We start from the raw sequence: 18,478 nt of genomic DNA, 5'->3' as shown, positions 1-18,478 counted from the left end.
GATTAATTAACGAGTGACCCCATTATTTATATGAATATGAGCAGTAAATCACAAAACGAATAGACAAGATTAATTTAACAAATCAAAATCATAACAAAATCAAATCACTATTATTAATTTATCAATTTTAAAACGAACAGTCGTCGCCATGGGCACCCATAACCTGATTTTTAGGGGGAGGTAGCTTACCTGGTCTAATCAGCACTTCCAATGCTGTATAGTAGAAATATAAAAAAATATATGAAAATATAAGACAGCGCCACTTGGCCAGGGGGATGGTGCCCCCTACCCCCTCTTATGGTTGCTCATATTGATTGCAACGAATAAGAGTGGTACTGCCGAGCCGTGTTTCCCCGTGCAGGCTAAACTATCTTATACACTTTATTGATGATAATTTAGAATTGCATGTTTGTTTGGCATAACATAAAAAAAATATATGGTCCTTGAATTTGTAGAGCAAAAATAAGCAATTTCAATATTTGCGATTCCCAGCATACTTTTGATTTGAAAGGGCACATTCTTTTTCTTAACATTTTACTCTTTCGATTCCATTTAAGTTAAAAGTATTAAATATATAAATTCTAGTTATGATATATGTATATATGAAATAAAACCAACATAAATACATAAAAAAACATAAATGCTTCAATAAGGCTTTCAAAATTTTGATTTGTAATTTTTGAGGCAGCTTGTTTGGTTTGCTGAGACAATGTTTAAAACTGTGAATCAACCAACGATTCATCAGTCAATATTCCATTCATTTCAAAGGAATATTGATGAAGACTTACTGTCTATTAGACTAATCCGTGTAAATAAATTGCTGATTTCAACGTTACTGGCATAGGACAAAAGAAATTCCTGGAACTCTGAGCAATTTTTGTTCGTTAATTTTACGGTATAAAAGGAAAACCGTTCGAAGTTTTTTGTTTTCGGCAAATCGCAAGCAACACTTCAGGGAGCGTTTTAAGGAGATTCCTTCGGGGGCAGTCCAACTCCAGTAGCTTTGTGAAGAGGGAGTAACATTTATTTTTTCAAATTCCGGGTGGAAATTTCTTTTTTTTAACAAAAATACCAAAAAAGACAATTTAGGGTGAAAATACCCCTAAAAAGAGATTTTTCAAAGTCCTTGAGGACATTCACCAACCTCCCAAATTAGATTTCAAAATAATTCTTTTGGTTCTTTGCTTAATAAAAATCACCCTAAATTTTAATAAATTAATTAGGCCCCAGTCTACATTCCATAGATATACACCACTCGGGATGGGGTTTTGAATTACTGTGTTTTTTCACTGCTTTGGGCTATCTAACTGAGACCCTGTCAATAGAAAATCTTGAGTAGCTCTTAAGACAGTGGCGGATCCAGGGTGCAGGAGGATTCTGGGCCCCAAAAATTTTTTCTTACCCCCTCATTCCTTGTTTTTTCTTTCTGTTTTCCACTCCTTTTTCAAGATAGACTTGGCATTTTGTTCAATTATTGTCACCCATGTCCCACTCCCCCCCAAGAATTTCCTTATTGGTATCGTTTTCAAATTGTCCCCTGCCCTCAAGATTTTGCTCTAGATCCACCCCTGTTTTAAGAAGCTCTCCTCGATAGGCCTAGTTCTCAACCCTTTGTGTTCATCAGAATAGCAAAGCCAAAATTCAGTACTGGGAAGAATCCAGTCTTGGTTATAACAATAGAAAAGGCCTTTAACGCCTTTTATGCAACAAAATACACATTTTTTGACATAGGTTCTAATATTTTGAAGGGTATAAAATTAAAATCCCTCTTTGACTTCACTGCTAGTTCGCTGTCATCACTAGTCGAAGGAATTAGAAGGTAAATTACAGTAGGCTAAAGAAAAAAGAATTGGATATATCTCTTTAAAATCTTTCTAAGCTGTTTCCCCTCTCTCTTTCCCTCCTTCTTTCGCGCTTTCTCTCTCTCTCTCTATCTCTCTCTCCCTCTTTCACTCCTTCCAACTTTTTTAGCTTCGCGAGCGATGATTCTGGCCTTGTCATAATAGTTCCATTAAAGCATTTATGGCTCAGGGGTTATATTTCCCCATTTTCGATAGACGTGAAAATGTTGTGGAAGAATATTAACAAGACACGGAATAAAGCTTTGTCATTCTAATACCCTTCTCACTGTCTTTATTTTTCTAGACATGGCTGAACACATAATATTCTTAGGAATATTTGAACCTTGTAAACCGCGCCAAGGTAAAGAAAATCTCACCTTATATTTGGAAACTCCGTTTCGCACGGCTTAGACGATGAAACTACTGAAATTCATAAGATTGAAATTTCCCCTTTTCCTTCCTTCTTGTCCCACGAGGTATAAATGCTATTGTTGACTTCTGTTACCGTTTGAAACATGTACTCTAGATCAGAACAAAATTGATTAAAATCGTTCAGGAAACTCAATTTCAATATAACGGAGGAAACAGATGGATTTAATATATTTTTCCTGAAATTTGCTTGAAATTTCCTTTTAAGAATCTGTTAACATGTTTTTTTGAGGCCTTAAAAAAGAAACACAACCAGGTAAGTAATTATTCAATTTCCAGTTCGGAAAAGTAATTCTATAGATTTCACCCAATCAGAGAAGGAGTAATGAAATTAAACTTGAAGCTCCGCCTTAATTCTGTCATCCCAAGCAAGCTGGATTCATAATTTGGAACAAAAGAAAATCCAATGCTTAGATCAATACTGAGATGCACAGTTTTTGTCCATGCTTTTATAAGAGTTTTCAATTCTCTAGAGCGTCCAAGAAGATTAGAAAGAGAATGGGATGCTTCTGAAAGTAAAATACGAATTACGGCCTTAGAGACTTTTTTTTTCAAAATTAGGAGGAGATTTACGAGGACATGTGTGGATCAGTTTAACCCAATCTTGAATCAAAATACGAGAAAGTCCTAAAATTGCAAGACAGAAAATCCTATGTACACAAGGTTAAATTGAAAAGAAAATCAAGTTTAAAGTTCAAGCTACTCACGTATATAACTGCAAGTGAAAAGTAGCTAAGTTATCATTATAGGCTAATCCTTAACCTTAACATAATATAATCCATAACATAAGTTATTATTATAGTCCTTAAAGAGCTGTGTTTAGATAGATGTTTAATGTGTTTTTATTTCTCGTTTTGTTTAAGCTCTGACCTTTCTGAGTGAAAAAAGGAGAAACATGATAGCAATATTTTAAAAAAAGAATATAATAGACTAATATTATTAACTAAATATACGAAGTCAATAGCTGAACCTTTACAGTAAAACGACAAAATAGGCTTGATATGTCTGATCAGTTTTGAGAATCCTAATAATAAATTGAGTAAAATTTATAAACTTTATTATATAAAGGTTGTTACTTAAAATATAACGATACTATTAGGAAACATTATTAGTTGTTAAAACTTAAAAACAGATAAACTAAGAATGAGATTTATTCAGATATTTTTCAGTCTAAGCTTTGCTCTCTGTGTCTTATGCTTAAAACTAAAAATGATTTTACACAAAAGTTACAACGGTACTTGTATAATATACCCCCTGCCACTCAAGAAGTGAAGTTTGGTTAGTCCTAATATAATATAGACCTGCCTAACTATGATAAAAGCATAATACTCTAGAAACAAATTTGGGCTGTATATTTACACATTAGGGGGGAGGGGAGGGTTAGGAGGGGGTGTGGGGGTAAGAATTGTTTTCTGACTTAACACTATCCAAATACTTTACCCAACTTCCCTTATGTGCAAATATGTAGCCCAAATTATATATTTCCCATTTATTCTGTCACTTCTCTTTGTCTTTTCAAGCGCTAAGTTGAAAGAAACTAGAAAAAGAAACTGGTTTACTGGGCGTCAATGCATGAACAACTTGAGCGGTAGGGGTTATATCATACAAGTACCGTTAAGACAACAATACTATCATTAATATTGATAGAAAATAACATGATTGCGGTTTCAAAGCTGTAATACTAAATGAAATGGATCGAATATGAATAAAATGGATGATCAATTGATTTTATTTATTGGATGAATTTAGAGGCTAAGGTACGTTTAATATCTTTTTTGCTATGGGTAGATACAACATACCATACATTACCACTTCTATTTGATACATCCTTAGTAATTTTCCATTTTCGTATTCGTTCATTTAAGTACCTATCGTACCGCATAAAAATAAATTCTAAATTATTCTACTTTTACAATTACAAAAGAAATAGAAAACGAAAAAAATGCTACTTACATGTTATCCCGACCACATGTTATCCGTTAGGTTAGGTTAATATAGTGCTTTCTGGGCTGTAGTTTCCATAATTTTGTTACTAAAGTATTAATTCTTCATCATATTTTGGTATATTTCGTTCTGATTAGCCTAACATCACTTCTTGAGTGTGGTCGAAATGACACGTAAGTACCAGAAAAAAGGTCACTTTTTAAATACGCTAACAAATTATGGCATAAAGTAGTTTACGAATATTTTCTTAAGTGGCACTTAAGTGACACTGTTTTTAAGTGGTACTTAAGTGGTCGTAGTTTGTTGTGATGCCTAGTAGTTCTGGTGATCTGTGCAGATGGTCGAAATATAGAGACATTCCTGCATTTTTTTCTTTTTCAAAACTAATTTATTTTCTTCCATCATACAGAATAAAACATATATTAAGGGGCAGACTGCATTTTACTTTTCAATATACCAATTATCTTTTTAGATTTATAACAAGAATTTTTTCGGTGCTAGCGAAGCAAGGTAGGGTTTTACCATTGGCAAATGGTAATCTAATTTGCGTCCCCGTTTTAACATCCCTATTTTAAATGATAACAAATAAGAAAATCATAAGCTGCCAGGAGGGAGCTATTACAAGAGGGACCCTCTTTAACTCTCCTGAATGATCAAAATTTGTAAAGCTTAAATCAAAAGCAAGACAGTGTTTTCTAAACAGAAAATTTACTGAAACGAGGAGTTTCCATGACATATCCTCATATGTAAAACGGCGATTCTTCCTTCGGGTAAATAACGCAGTCCCTTAAAATACAACTTAAAATAGAAGATTCCAAGATGATCAAAAGCTGATCAAAAGTGGTCGTCAATGATATTAATCTTTTTAAAAAGACAGTTGCCCACTTATCATGCAAAAGCGTTCGTTTTGATAATTCTCACTAGAAACAACAAAAGACTTACCCAAAGACTGGTTATTAGTTCAAAACGCCCTTTTACTCTACATTAAATAGTTCACTTATTTATTACAAAGTCTGTTTATTTATCATCTGTCGAATTTGTATCATAGCACTAAGCTGATAGGATTCACACTTTATTGCACTGATGTATAACATCATCAACTACTGGAAGATTCCAATACAAGGCAAAAACTCGCTTGGTTCTTAAATCTCAATCCAGGTAACGGGAGAAACAAATTTTGTCACATTGTACGTTTTATAGAAGTTTTGCAGCACTTTAAGTCAATAGTTTTTTACTTGTTTACTTATGACAATACATTGAACATTTAAAAAAAAGCTCAAAACAAAGGAGTGCATAAATCTATTTATTTAAAAAAGCATGAGCATATTAACGCTGAAATGCTTGGCTTTCTTTCCTGTCATTTAACTGGAACTTCGATTAAAAAAAAGAACATACCTACTGATTGTATATATATATATATATATATATATATATATATATATATATATATATATATATATATATATATTACTTTTAATGCATTTGCACCCCAGATATATAATTTTAGTGACCCAAGTTAGAGCGATGGTTTGAGTTGGAGCTAAGAGTAATGTGGCAAAAAATTCTTTGTAGATGAAATTTTAAATCGTGATGCCAAAAAGATCCATGATAACGTTTGAGAGACGGCAAATAGGTCTATTTAGGCGCAACTTCTGTTTATTTTTGTTTTGAAATCGGTTTGTTTCTTTTCTTTTTTCTTTTTGTTCTTTGTTTCTAGTTTTTTCCCGTCTCTAGTTAGCAAATATTAATAATAATGATAATGAGAAGAAGGAATATTTAACGGAAAAACTAAAAAAAATAATATTTAAAGCAATAATACCTAGTATTTTTTTATATTGAAATGTGTGAGTGTTATTGGGAGATGATGGACTATGCTTGCTATTAATGAATTTTTATTGCGAGGATTAGGCGTGATGGTAATAAACCAATATAGTTTCAATGCTCTAAAAGGTAGTATCATCTATCTTATAACTTAGTCATTTTCTGAAGTGTTTTTATTATTTTTATTCTCTCCCCCGGGGGGGGGGGGCAATCATCCTCTAGCTTCCTATTCCCCTACCAGTGTTCATGTCTGTATAACATGAAAATATTAGCTAAATTTATTTAAATAGATACTATATAGTATGATTTGCTTAAAATGATGGAAGGATCTCTATTTTATTGTTGAAATCAAGCACTAAGACTTACGTGGAAGTATTTACAGTTTATAGAGTTGAACAACTTAGAATATAGAAGGCAAAGCCGTTAAAGCATTCACATATTATAAATTTTCTTTTCTATTCTTGAATTTCTGTTCGACGGTAAATTTCAAGTTTTTGCAGTGTTTTAATAGTTAAATAGCTCGAAAAAAAGATCAAGCAAAAATTCAAACCCGGAGGTAAAAATATTAGCATTTGTTCAACATCTTGTAACAAGCTCAAATCTCTAAAAACCCAAATTCAGTGTCCTCAAAGATTTCTTATTAATTGTGACTGCAAATTATATTGACGTGCATTTTGATATAAAATTAAAAGCCTAGTTTCAAGAAAAAGTCATCTGACAAAAATTTCTAAGTTAAGTTAAATTTGAAAATTATTTTGTAGTCTTGTTAAATATACATTTTGCATCAAATTATTGTTTCCTAAGTAATTTACACAATTTAATATATGTTTTATAAATTTACACATTTATATATATATATATATATATATATATATATATATATATATATATATATATATATATATATATATATATATATATATATATATATATATATATATATATATATATATATATATATATATATATATTCAATTTAATAATACCTAATATGTGCATAAATCTTTTTCTTTTCCTTCTCTCTTTCCCTTCTTTTCCCTTTCTCTCTCTTCTCTGTTTCTGCCAAGTTGTGCTATGATTGAAACCATAGTAAAGCAGCAAATACAAAATATGAAGCTTTCAATGATAATTATCAAATTTGAAATAGCATAAGAACAAGAGATTTGCTTTTGGCAAAAGTACAGTACGTATTGAATTATTGCTAGCGTACCCTTCAAGGGCGTAATTTTCTGTAAAGTAGGGGCAAACTACCCCCTCCAAACCCAAGTTTGTCCCCCAGGCTACAGTTCCCCCCAGCTGAAACTCAGTTTTTGCAAAAATTTTGTCAAAATTAAAATAAGCCTGCATAATTCAAGTATCCAGAGAAACAGGTCAGTTTTCTTTATTGTATCTTTGGCTTTATGGTAATATATGACTCATTTTTCAGTTTTCACTGTCATTTTCACGTGATTTGGGAAATTGGCTCCAATTTTACCCCCACCCAGGATTTTACGAGTCAAACAAACATTTTAGGAGGAGGTCAAATACCCTACCCCCTCCCGGGGTACAGTCTTGATTTTTGTGGTTTCAGACACCGCCATACAATGTAGTGACGTGGATGGTAATTTTTGGTTGATTTGATCGAAACCGCAGAAAAATATTAATACTATATCTTCTATTTGGGCATCTAAAGGAATTTATGCGTACATTCAAATATTTACATCGCAGAAATTCAAATAGGCTAATCAGGAGAAAGAAGTACGCAAAATGGGTGCTTGATAAAGGAATATATACAGGAAAATTGAAAATTCAGCAAGTTGAATCATACAAGAAGACATAAAATATTTCTTTAAACGATAATATATATATATATATATATATATATATATATATATATATATATATATATATATATATATATATATATATATATAGGGAAAAAACTAGATGGGTGATATACTATTTATCTGCCGAGTTCAATTTCCATTTGGCGGAGCAGAAACACATGATGCTTCTGTAGTAAGGAGCGACCCGGCTCAATAGTAACCGAAACTCTAAAAATGGAATTTTGATACCAATAGTTACATAAAAAATTGTATTTTAATGCTGATTTTAAATATATAACTTTCATCAAGATTAGTCTTACTTATCAAAGGTTATGAGCCTGAGAAAATTTGCCTCATTTTAGAAAATAGGGGGAAACACCCCTTAAAGACAAACAATTTTAAAGAAAAACACACCATCAGATTCAGCGTATCAGAGAACTTTATTGTAGAAGTTTCAAGCTCCTATCTACAAAAATGTGGAATTTCGCATTTTTTGCCAGAAGACAAATCACGGATGCGTGTTTATTTATTTGCTTTTATGTTTGTTTTGTTTGTTTTTTTTTCCAGGAGTGATCGTATCGACCCAGTGGTCCTAGAATTTCGTGACAGGGCTCATTCTAACGGAAATTAAAAGTTCTAGTGCCCTTTTTAAGTGACCCAAAAAATTGGAGGGCACCTAGGCCCCCTCTCACGCTCATTTTTCCGTAAAGTCACCGGATCAAAATTCCGAAATAGCGATTTTATTCACCATAGTCGAAAAACTTAATAACGGTGTCTTTAGGGACGACTTACACCCCCGCAATCCCCGTGGGAGGGGTTGCAATTTACAAACTTTGACCTGTGTTTACATATACTAATGGTTACTGGGAAGTGTACGGACGTTTTCAGGGGGTTGGTTTGGAGGGAGAGTTGAGGTGGGGGGTGGGGCTGATCTTCCATGGGGGATGATCTTCCATGGAAAAACTTCTCATGGGGCAAGAGACTTTCAATGAAGGGGGCGCAGGATTTTCTAGCGTTATTTGAAAAAACAATGAAAAAATAAATACGAAAAGTTTGTTTCTACTAAAAGTGAGGAGCAGCATTAAAACTTAAAACGAACAGAAATTATTACGCATATGAGGGGTTTACCTCCTCGGAATATCTCGCTCTTTACGCTAAAGTATTTTTAGTAATTTCAACTATTTATTCTACGGCCTTTGTGATTCAAGGGTCATTCTTATGGATTTGGGACAAAATTTAAGCTTTAGTGTAAAGAGCGAGGTATTGACAAGAGTGAACCCCCTAATATACGCAATAAAAACATACGAATATAGAAGTTCGTTACGTAAGTTAATTCGTAAATTATGTATATTTTTTACTAATGAAAATTGTTCGTAAAAAATTAAAAGTTCTAGTTGCCTTTTTAAGTAATCAAAAAAGTTGGAGGGCAACTAGGCTTCCTCCCTCGCTCCTTTTTTCTCAAAATCTTGCAATTAAAACTATGAGAAAGCCATTTAGCCAAAAAAAAAATTAATATGCAAATTTCGTTTTAATTATTTATGTTCAGAGAGCCAAGATCAAATATACATTAAATAAAAAACGTCCAGAAATTAAATACAAAATAGTATTTTATTTAATTTAACAAAAAGAATCTAGTCTCTGATGGCGGAACTACAGAAAATCATTTGTTTTTATCCCATTTTGGGAGCTTCCTCCCTATTTGGAACCAAATTTAAAAGATAAGTATTGTTACTCAGCTTCTGTATTGTTCTACTTCGTATAGAGAATACGTAGCCTCTTGGAAAAAAATAGCTAAATGGTTTGAATTATTAAGCTGACTGACTCTTTAAGCAAACATAACTTAAATATTGTATTACAAGACAAATATATTGACGCTAATTGTGAGGAGTGACTGGGGACATATACCACCATCACCACCCCCTCCTAAACTATTTTGCTCCCCTAAATATCGAAAAATATACGTTTAGTTGCATTTTTCAATGAAAAAGTCCTGTTTTAGCATCCCCAATAACTTTTTGTGTTCTTCATTATTATGAAGAATTACTACTACTAACTTTTCTTCATTATTATGAAGAATTACTACTACTAACAACAAGTCACCGCATCACCAAACCACCTGAGGCCAACACTGCTACGCATGTTCCTCCTCTGTCCCCATCTATTCAAAGCCTCCCTCTTTACACCCTCCAAGGAAGTTCCATTTCCTTTAAATCTTTCTTTATGAGACCCTTCTAACCCAACCGTGGACGACCTATATTTCGTTTAGCTCTAAACGGATGACCGAAAAGGACAATCTTCGACAATCTGTTATCCTTCATCAACACAACGTGCCTCAACCATTTCAACCTTTCTATCACTATCAAACAGTTCGTGGTAACGAACTGTAGTAAGGAGCGACCCGGCTCAATAGTAAACGAAACTCTAAAAAACGTAATTTTGATACTTAAAAATACGTTAGAAGAATCAGATTTTCATGTTGATTTTAAATATATAAGTTTCATCAAATTTAGTCTTTGTCATCAAAAGTTACAAGTATTTGCCTTATTTTGAAAAATGGTAGGAAACACCCCCTAAAGGTCATAGAATCTTAACAAAATCACACCATCCCATTCAGTGTATCAGAGAACCCTGTTGCAAAAATTTCAAGCTCCTATCTATAAAAATGTAGAATTTCGTATTTTTTGCCAGAAAACAAATCACGGGTGCGTGTTTATTTGTTTTTTTGTTGTTGTTTTTTTCGTTTTTTCCCCAGTGGTCATCGTATGGACCAATTAGTCCTAGAATGTCGCAAGAGGGCTCATTATAATGGAAATGAAAAGTTCTAGTGCCCTTTTTAAGTGACCAAAAAATTAGAGGGCACCTAGGCCCCCTCTCACGCTAATTTTTTCCTGAAGTCAACGGATCAAAATTTTGAGATAACCATTTTGTTCAGCATAGTCAAAAACCATAATGACTATGTCCTTGGGGATGACTTACTCCGCAAGAGTCCCCGGGGGAGGGGCTACAAGTTAAAAACTTTGACCAGTGTTTACATACAGTAATGGTTATTGGGAACGGTTCAGACGTTTTTAGGGGGATTTTTTTTGGTTCGAGTGGGGTTTAGGAGAGGGGGCTATGTGGGAGGATCTTTCCTTGGAGGAATATGTCATGGGGGAAGAGAAATTCAACGAAAAGGGTGCAGGATTTTCTAGCATTACTATAAAGAATAATGAAAAAATAAACATGAATAAGTTTTTTCAATTGAAATTAAGGAGTAGCATTAAAACTTAAAACGAACAGAGATTATTATGCATATGAGAGGTTTCTTTCCTCCTAAATACCTCGCTCTTTATGCTAAAGTATTTTTAATAATTCCAACTATTTATTCTACGGCCTTTCTGATTGAGGGGTCATTCTAAAAGAATTGGGGCAAAACTTAAGCTTTAGTGTAAAGAGCGAGGTATTAACAAGGAGACAAACCCCCTCATATACATTATAAAAATATAAGAATGTAGAAGTTTGTTACGTAAATTAATTCTTAAGCTACGTATATTTTTTACTAATAAAAACGTTCGTTAAAAATTAAAAGTTCTAGTTGCCTTTTTAAGTAACCGAAAATTTGGAGGGCAACTAGGCCTCCTTCCCACCTCTTATTTCTCAACATTGGCTGATCAAAACTAAGAGAAAGCCATTTAACCAAAAAAAGAATTAATCTCCAAATTTCATTTTGATAATTTATGTGCGGAGAGGCAAAGTCAAACATGCATTAATTCAAAAATGTTCAGAAATTAAATTAAAAAAACTATTTTTTTTTAAACTGAAGTAAGGAGCGACATTAAAACTTAAAACGAAGAGAAATTACTCGGTGGATGAAAAGGACTGTTCCCTTCTCAACACCCCGCTCTTTACGCTAATTTTTTTACTGTTTAATAATGTAGAATTGAGAGAAAGAGTCAAACTCTAACGTAAAGAGCGGGGCGTTGTGAAGGGAACAGTCCCTTTCATACACGGAGTAATTTCTCTTCGTTTTAAGTTTTAATGTGGCTCCTTACGTTCAGTTAAATAAAACTAGTTTTTTTTTTTTATTTAATAGCCCTAGAAAGCGGGATTGAGCAAGACTTTTCGTACAGCCTACTGTTTGAAATACAGTCAGTCAGCCGGGTTGTAAAGTATTGATTAAAGTTTATTTGGACATAAGGTTACTCATGAAGAAAAAGAATAGTTTTTTCCAAATATAATGTTATCTAGGAGTAGTCACATGTTTTATAATGATTAATTTGTTTTTAATGTTGCAGTTCTTAGAGTAGAATCCGATATCAAAACAGTAGGTAGTAATAACCTGCTAGCAAAGGTGGCCCAAGCCAAAATTAGAAGTTAGGGCACAATGAATGCAACAAATGGATTTCCGTTTGATTTTGAATACAAATATGTATATTAAGCTTAACCGTACCTTTGACAATTATTACCATAAGCAAAACTTATGCAATTCCAAAAAAAAAACAGGGAGAAAACCTAGAGACGGTTCAACCTTCATGAAAATTACGCTATTAAATTATGTGTGGTGAGAACTAGGGCATATCCAGTATTTTTTCGGTGGGGGGGATATTATTCTTCAAGGGAAATGGAGTTACACAAAATACTTCGAAAAAAACATTAAAAAAATGTATATTTTGCATTTATGCATTTTGTTACGTTTTTACGAGTCATCTGGATATGGTCTTTTTCTTGAAGTCTTCTAACAGAATTTTCATGCCCCTAAATACAAAAATGCGACATTTTTTATTTTCCATCTCACAGATGCATGTTTATTTCTTTCTCTTTTCTTTTTTTTTACCAGAGATCATCGTATAAAACTAATGGCCAAGGAATTTCAGCAATGGTCTCATTTACGATGAAATCATGATTTCTAATACATTTTGAAACGAATAGGATGGTTTGCTTTGAAGGACAAATTATGGTTATTATAAGTGGTATTTTAAATTAATAGCTCGTTATTTCCTCTGTGAATTTGCATATCTAAAAATACTTAATTATGTTTTGTTTCTTTTTCTATTCTAAGAGCTAGTTCCTCCACACTACCCACGTTACTCAGATGTTTCAAGGAACATGGATTTTCTAATTTAGATAACAAAAATATTATCTGTGCGCCCTCCGTAAAATTTTGTTTAAAAGATGTAATTGTTTTAAAAGACATTCAGTTTTCATAATTATTTAGTAAAAGTGGAATCAACGCTCCTATCCCTTACCCCCATTAGTAAACAATTAAATTGGCAAGAAAGAGATATATATAAACTGGAAAAATAAGTGTATTTGTTTGCAATTTTAACTAATGTCCCAATAAGTACGCATTTACTACATTTTAGTCTTCCCTTAAAATTTTGACCCCTTTCAACACCAGTAATCAAACTTCTGGGTTTTGTCTGGGGTATAGGCCTTAGGTGTTTTCTGGAGAACAAAGAGTAAAAGAAAAAGACCAGAATAAATGTATATTTTTTCGAATACAAAAAAAATTATGATAATTTCTTACATTTGATCTTCCTAGTGTCTTTGTTTCTTTCAGCATATTGCAGCAATTACATATGAAGATTGAAAAACACTTACTTAACATCTTTGAAAAAAAAATATTCGCTAAATGCTACCCCCTTCTACTTTTGTTGACCTTGTGGATACAAAACCCTCGAAATATCTGAATAACAAATTTACCAATTTATGTCACCAATATACTATCCCAAAGTTGCTTTCTCAAATCACTTTTCAAAAACCCTAAACTGAACTAGTCACTTGGTCCAAATAACAGAATTGTAATCTCACTAGTTCGCATTGCATGGAGTTGAGCAGTTTCTGCAGTTTTTTTGCCATGATAAGCAAAAAATCACCCTTCTATTCATTCTGTCAAATATACACTCCTTGCAGGGAGTACCGTAAAGTTTTTTTTAAAGTTACGGTCCATAGCAAAAAATCTTTTCCTCATTCGAGATCTGCAAAAACATCTAAATTGCACTGAAGACTTACACAAAAAAATTATGCAGGCGAGCAGATCCACTATTAACTTTTATTTGCAAATGTTTCCGTCTCGACGAAAGGGTAGAGTTTACAGTGGTATATAAAATATCTACATTAAAAGGCTGACAACTTTACAAATGAATATTGTTTCTTGTGAAGTTGGATTCCACTCGTAAATTTAGTGTGAAATTTGGAAAGTAAAGCACTAACTGTTTGACTTTTCTTTTGAGAGCGCTAAAAAGGACAAAAAATTATATTGCAAATAACAAAAAAAGGAAAGAAAAAGGAAACGGCCATTTTGGAGAAAAGAGAAAAATAAACCATTTTATTATTTAATACGAATTTGTGTTTGGGAGTGAAAGTTTTTTTCTATTGTAATTTAAGATCAGTTGATGCGTAAATAGGCAAAAGCTATTCTTTTTTCTCCCTCCTATACCCAAACAACAGGGATAAACGGCGTTTATTCTATGCAAGGATGATCCTTGGGGGAATTTTAGAGGAAAACACAACAATCAGTGAAGTTCTTATATTTGGTCCGAAGCTAGCACTAGAACCGTCCTAAACTATAAAAGACGTCCCCTCTAAAAGTGGGTTTAAATCAAATGTCCCATGCATTGTTATCGGACATTTTGTGTCCATTGTTGACATCTGTAAAGGCAAAAGATGTATCTTTTTTTATTTCTTGTTCAGATCTGCAATTTTGTTCCACAGAAGTGCAGACAAGTTTTTTTCTTGTTCGTAACTTTTGATGGATAGCACTAAACTTCACATATCTTATAGAGTTGGAATCAGCATAATAATTGGATTCTTTTGATGTAAGTATTGATATCAAAATTCCGAATTACTATTGAATTATTTCTTTTTTTATAAAAGTTAAATAAACAGTCATCAATATGCATATCACAGTATCTCTGTGATGTGCATAATTTACCAAATTATTCTAAATACAGTTTACAAATTAGCACTTGTAGCTAATATTAGTCAACTATAAATACATTACTAAACAAGTAACCATCATGTGCTGCATCTGTCCAAATGTAGTGCCTAGAGTAAGATCCTAAAATTTGTATTTACAGTCAATACTCTTCCCCACCATACCCTACCCCAAAAATCTCACGTAATTCCCCACTTGACGAGTCCCCACCATTCTAAGTTATCAATAATTTACAAATTGCGTGGATAAATATGAGCTTCCTAGAACAAAACACAATATAGTTTCTATTATAATAACCAGAGTCATCAAAATCGATGGGTTATCAAACCAGCTTTATTACTAGCAATATTAATTCATTAAATCTTATAGAATAGACATTGTCACATTTTATTGATAGGATAAAACACAGCTGTTCTACTTTCCTCGTCCATCTTGATTGAGATGATACAAACAAGTATTTTGGAAACTCATTTTTAGGATCTCTAGAATTTCCAAATGAAATAATATGTCAGTTTAATATATAAGAGCCAATTTAGCTGGAAAAATTGGCTATGTAAATAGGTTGCCATGGCATTTATGGTCGGAGAACGTATCACAGACAAGAACAAGAGAAATTCAAAAATTACGAAAGGGCTCTTGAGGAGGAAGAAATTTGGAAGGTTTCAGCACTTTCAGCATAGTATGCCAAGAAAGAAGACGTATATCTGGGGATGAATAAATCAATTCTATGAATAGACAGTCTAGTAAAAAGTATCAAATTTTTGGCAAGTTCTACCTATCGTTGACTTTCAGCTGTAATTGATTGTGAACAATGTATATAGAATATAGTCACTGATATTTGAAAGTTTTTACGTTTTCAGTGGCTAACAACATAAATAAAAGTCGGGAAGAGGAGCCCTGAGACGAGCACCAATACCCTTATATAGGTCAAAATAAGTGTTTAATAAAAGACTTATCAAACAGTTCGTGGTAAAGAATTATAAGTAAGAGTGATGCGGCTCAGTAGTAACCGAAACTCTAAGAAGCAGAGTCTTCATAACAATAAAAACTTCAAAAGAATCAGTTTTTTGTGTTAATTCAAAATATGCAAAATTCATCAAATTCAATGATACCCATCAAAAGTTACGAGCCTGAGAAAATTTCCCAATTTTTTAAAAAGGGGTTAAACAACTCTGGCTATTTGAAACTCGTTGATACAAAAGTTATTTACTCAGGCAGGAAGGATGGTGTGAATAGCCATGTAGCAGGGCTTGTGAAGAATGAGGAACCTACTAAGTCTTATTTAGGTTGAGAAGACATAGATAATAGAATGCTAGTTTGCTCATTGTGTTACTAAAAAGTGCAAGGTATCTGTCAGAGAAGTTTATGCCCCTGTAGAGCCTACTGACGAAGATCGTAGTGACTAATTCAGCTTGAAATAGTCCTCTTCGAATATTCCAGTTCTAGGACCACTGGTTGGATTTGATAAACCTTGGAGGAAAAAAACATCTCGTAATCATAATCTCGTAGAAATATTCCAATATTCCAGTTCTAGGACCACTGGTTTGTTATACAAAAAATATATAAAACTACCTATTATTGACATATAAAATATGTCGTTTTATCATATACCAGCTTCAGACCTTCTTAATAGGCTTATTTATATGCTGAATAGGAATAAACTTTCATAAAGGTCGAATCCTTTTCCAAGAATATTTCCGCTCCTTGTCTAAAATAAGGGAAGATTTTCTCAGGCTCTTAATTTTTCATGCATTACTTTTAACTTATTGCATTTTACATACTATTTGGAATTTTTTCGAGTTTTGGTTCGAAAAAATTCAAGGAGAGATATTTCCAATAATTTTGGACATTGCGTAAATATTTAGAATTCTTCATAAGATTTGTAATTATTGATGGCAATGTACATTTCAGCATCGTAGGTTACAAACCATCATAAATACCTTTAGGATTAATTGCCCGCTCTACCTGGATGTAAAATAACCAAAGATTAGCTACAAATTTATTTTGGTGAATTGTAGATATTATTGAGAACAAGACTTTGTTTTTGTCGATAGAGGAGGATTAACCAACACTCTTGTATGTTAGTCTCGCTAATTTATCTTCTGTGATTGGAATTCAAGGAGAAACGGCTGATTGTTTAGCATTAGCTGTTTTGGCAGGAATTAAGTATGAGCACCCTCCCAGGCCCTTATTACTCCAGGAATCTTGAGAAGGAAGAAAAAAAATCCTCTTTTCCTTTGTAGCCTTGAACACTAGAACAAATCTTCTTGCGCTAGGCTGAAGTAAAAATCCATTAAACCATCTTAACAACTTCGATAGCAGTGTTGCAAAACCCTTTGTTCAGTTATAAAAGTAGAGGATTCTTATCAAATTCTATTAGGAGAGCGAAATCTCTAGAATACAGGTCTTTGTACTACGCAAAACCTGTACATAAAATATACCTATAGTTAGTACAATAAACAGTCTGTATTTAGTTTTGGATTATGCAGTATGCTCTGCAAATGCTTGAGAACAAAGCAGTAAAAATGGGCATGTTATACAAAATATAAAATAATTCTTACAGATTAGGAGATTTTTCCCGGAGAAGTTGGGGAGTTAAAATTCCCGCAGTCTCCACATATGACTAAATTTAATGTCGCTACGATGAAACGCTGGATCTTGCTGAAACTGGAGGTACTTAAGTATCCTACTTTCAATATATGAAGGTAATCAAACAATTCGTGGTAACAAACCCGGCTAAATAGTAAACGAAAGTCTAAAAAACGAAAATTTGATACTAATAGATACATCAGAAGAATCGAATTTTTTTGCTGATTTTAAATGTACAGGTTGTATCAAATTTAGTCTTACCCATGAGAAGATACGAACTGTGGTAAGGAGTGACCCGGCTCAATAGTAATCGAAACTCTTAAAACGGAAATTTGATACAAATAGTGACATCAAAAGAATCGTATTTTTATGCTGATTTAAGGTAGTTAATTTCTATCAAGTTTAGTCTTTTACATCAAAAGTTACGAGTCTAAGAAAATTTCCCTTAATTATGTCGCATAAATAAAAACGTTCGTGAAATAAAATTAAAAATTTTAGCAGCCTTTTTAAGTAGCCAAAAATTGGAGGGCAACAAGACCTCTTCCCCCACCCCTTTTTTATCAAAATCGTCCGGACAAAAATATGAGAAGGACATTTAGCCAAAAAAGGATTAATATGCAAATTTTGTTTCAATTATTCATGTAAGATGAGCCTAAATCAAAATATGTATTAATTTAAAAACGCTCAGAAATTAAATAATAAAATTAGTTTTTTTTTACTGCAAGTAAGGAGCGACATTAAAACTTAAAATGAACAGAAATTATTTCGAATATGAAAGGGGTTGTCCGCTCCTCAGCACCTCGCTCTTTACGCTAAAGTTTTTCATTGTTTTAAAAATTAGAACTGTGAAAAAGAGGCAAACTTAAGCGTAAAGAGCAAGAAGTTGAGGAGGGGACAATCCCTTTCATATAGGGAATAATATCTGTTCGTTTTAAGTTTTAATCTAGCTCCATACTTGCAGTTAAAAAAAAACTTGTTTTTTTTATTTAATCGCACATGCAAAAGTTGAAGGGAAGTTTTCAGGATTTTGTTCCCAAGAGTTTTGATATTCTTTCAATTTTACTTATAATTCCTTATATTCTCTGCATAGTTCGCCTATTTTCAGTACTTTTATAACCCCCTCAGTCTTAGAT

General features: G+C 32.8%; 1 long non-coding RNA gene across 8 annotated transcripts in view; it reads right to left on the bottom strand.

Moving 5' to 3' along the window:
* The window catches only part of LOC136035459 (uncharacterized), a 127,978-nt gene that overhangs the window by 29,689 nt on the left and 79,811 nt on the right, over nucleotides 1–18,478 (bottom strand). For all 8 annotated transcript variants that reach the window (XR_010619437.1, XR_010619435.1, XR_010619436.1 and 5 more), the window contains one exon: nucleotides 2,219–2,363. This is a non-coding gene — a long non-coding RNA (uncharacterized LOC136035459). The remainder of the gene's footprint in view (nucleotides 1–2,218; nucleotides 2,364–18,478) is intronic.

Source organism: Artemia franciscana, chromosome 14 (genome assembly GCF_032884065.1).
Source record: "Artemia franciscana chromosome 14, ASM3288406v1, whole genome shotgun sequence".
Lineage (NCBI taxonomy): Eukaryota > Metazoa > Arthropoda > Branchiopoda > Anostraca > Artemiidae > Artemia > Artemia franciscana.
Note: the sequence above shows the minus strand (reverse complement) of the source record. Positions and strands in the feature narration are given on the sequence as shown.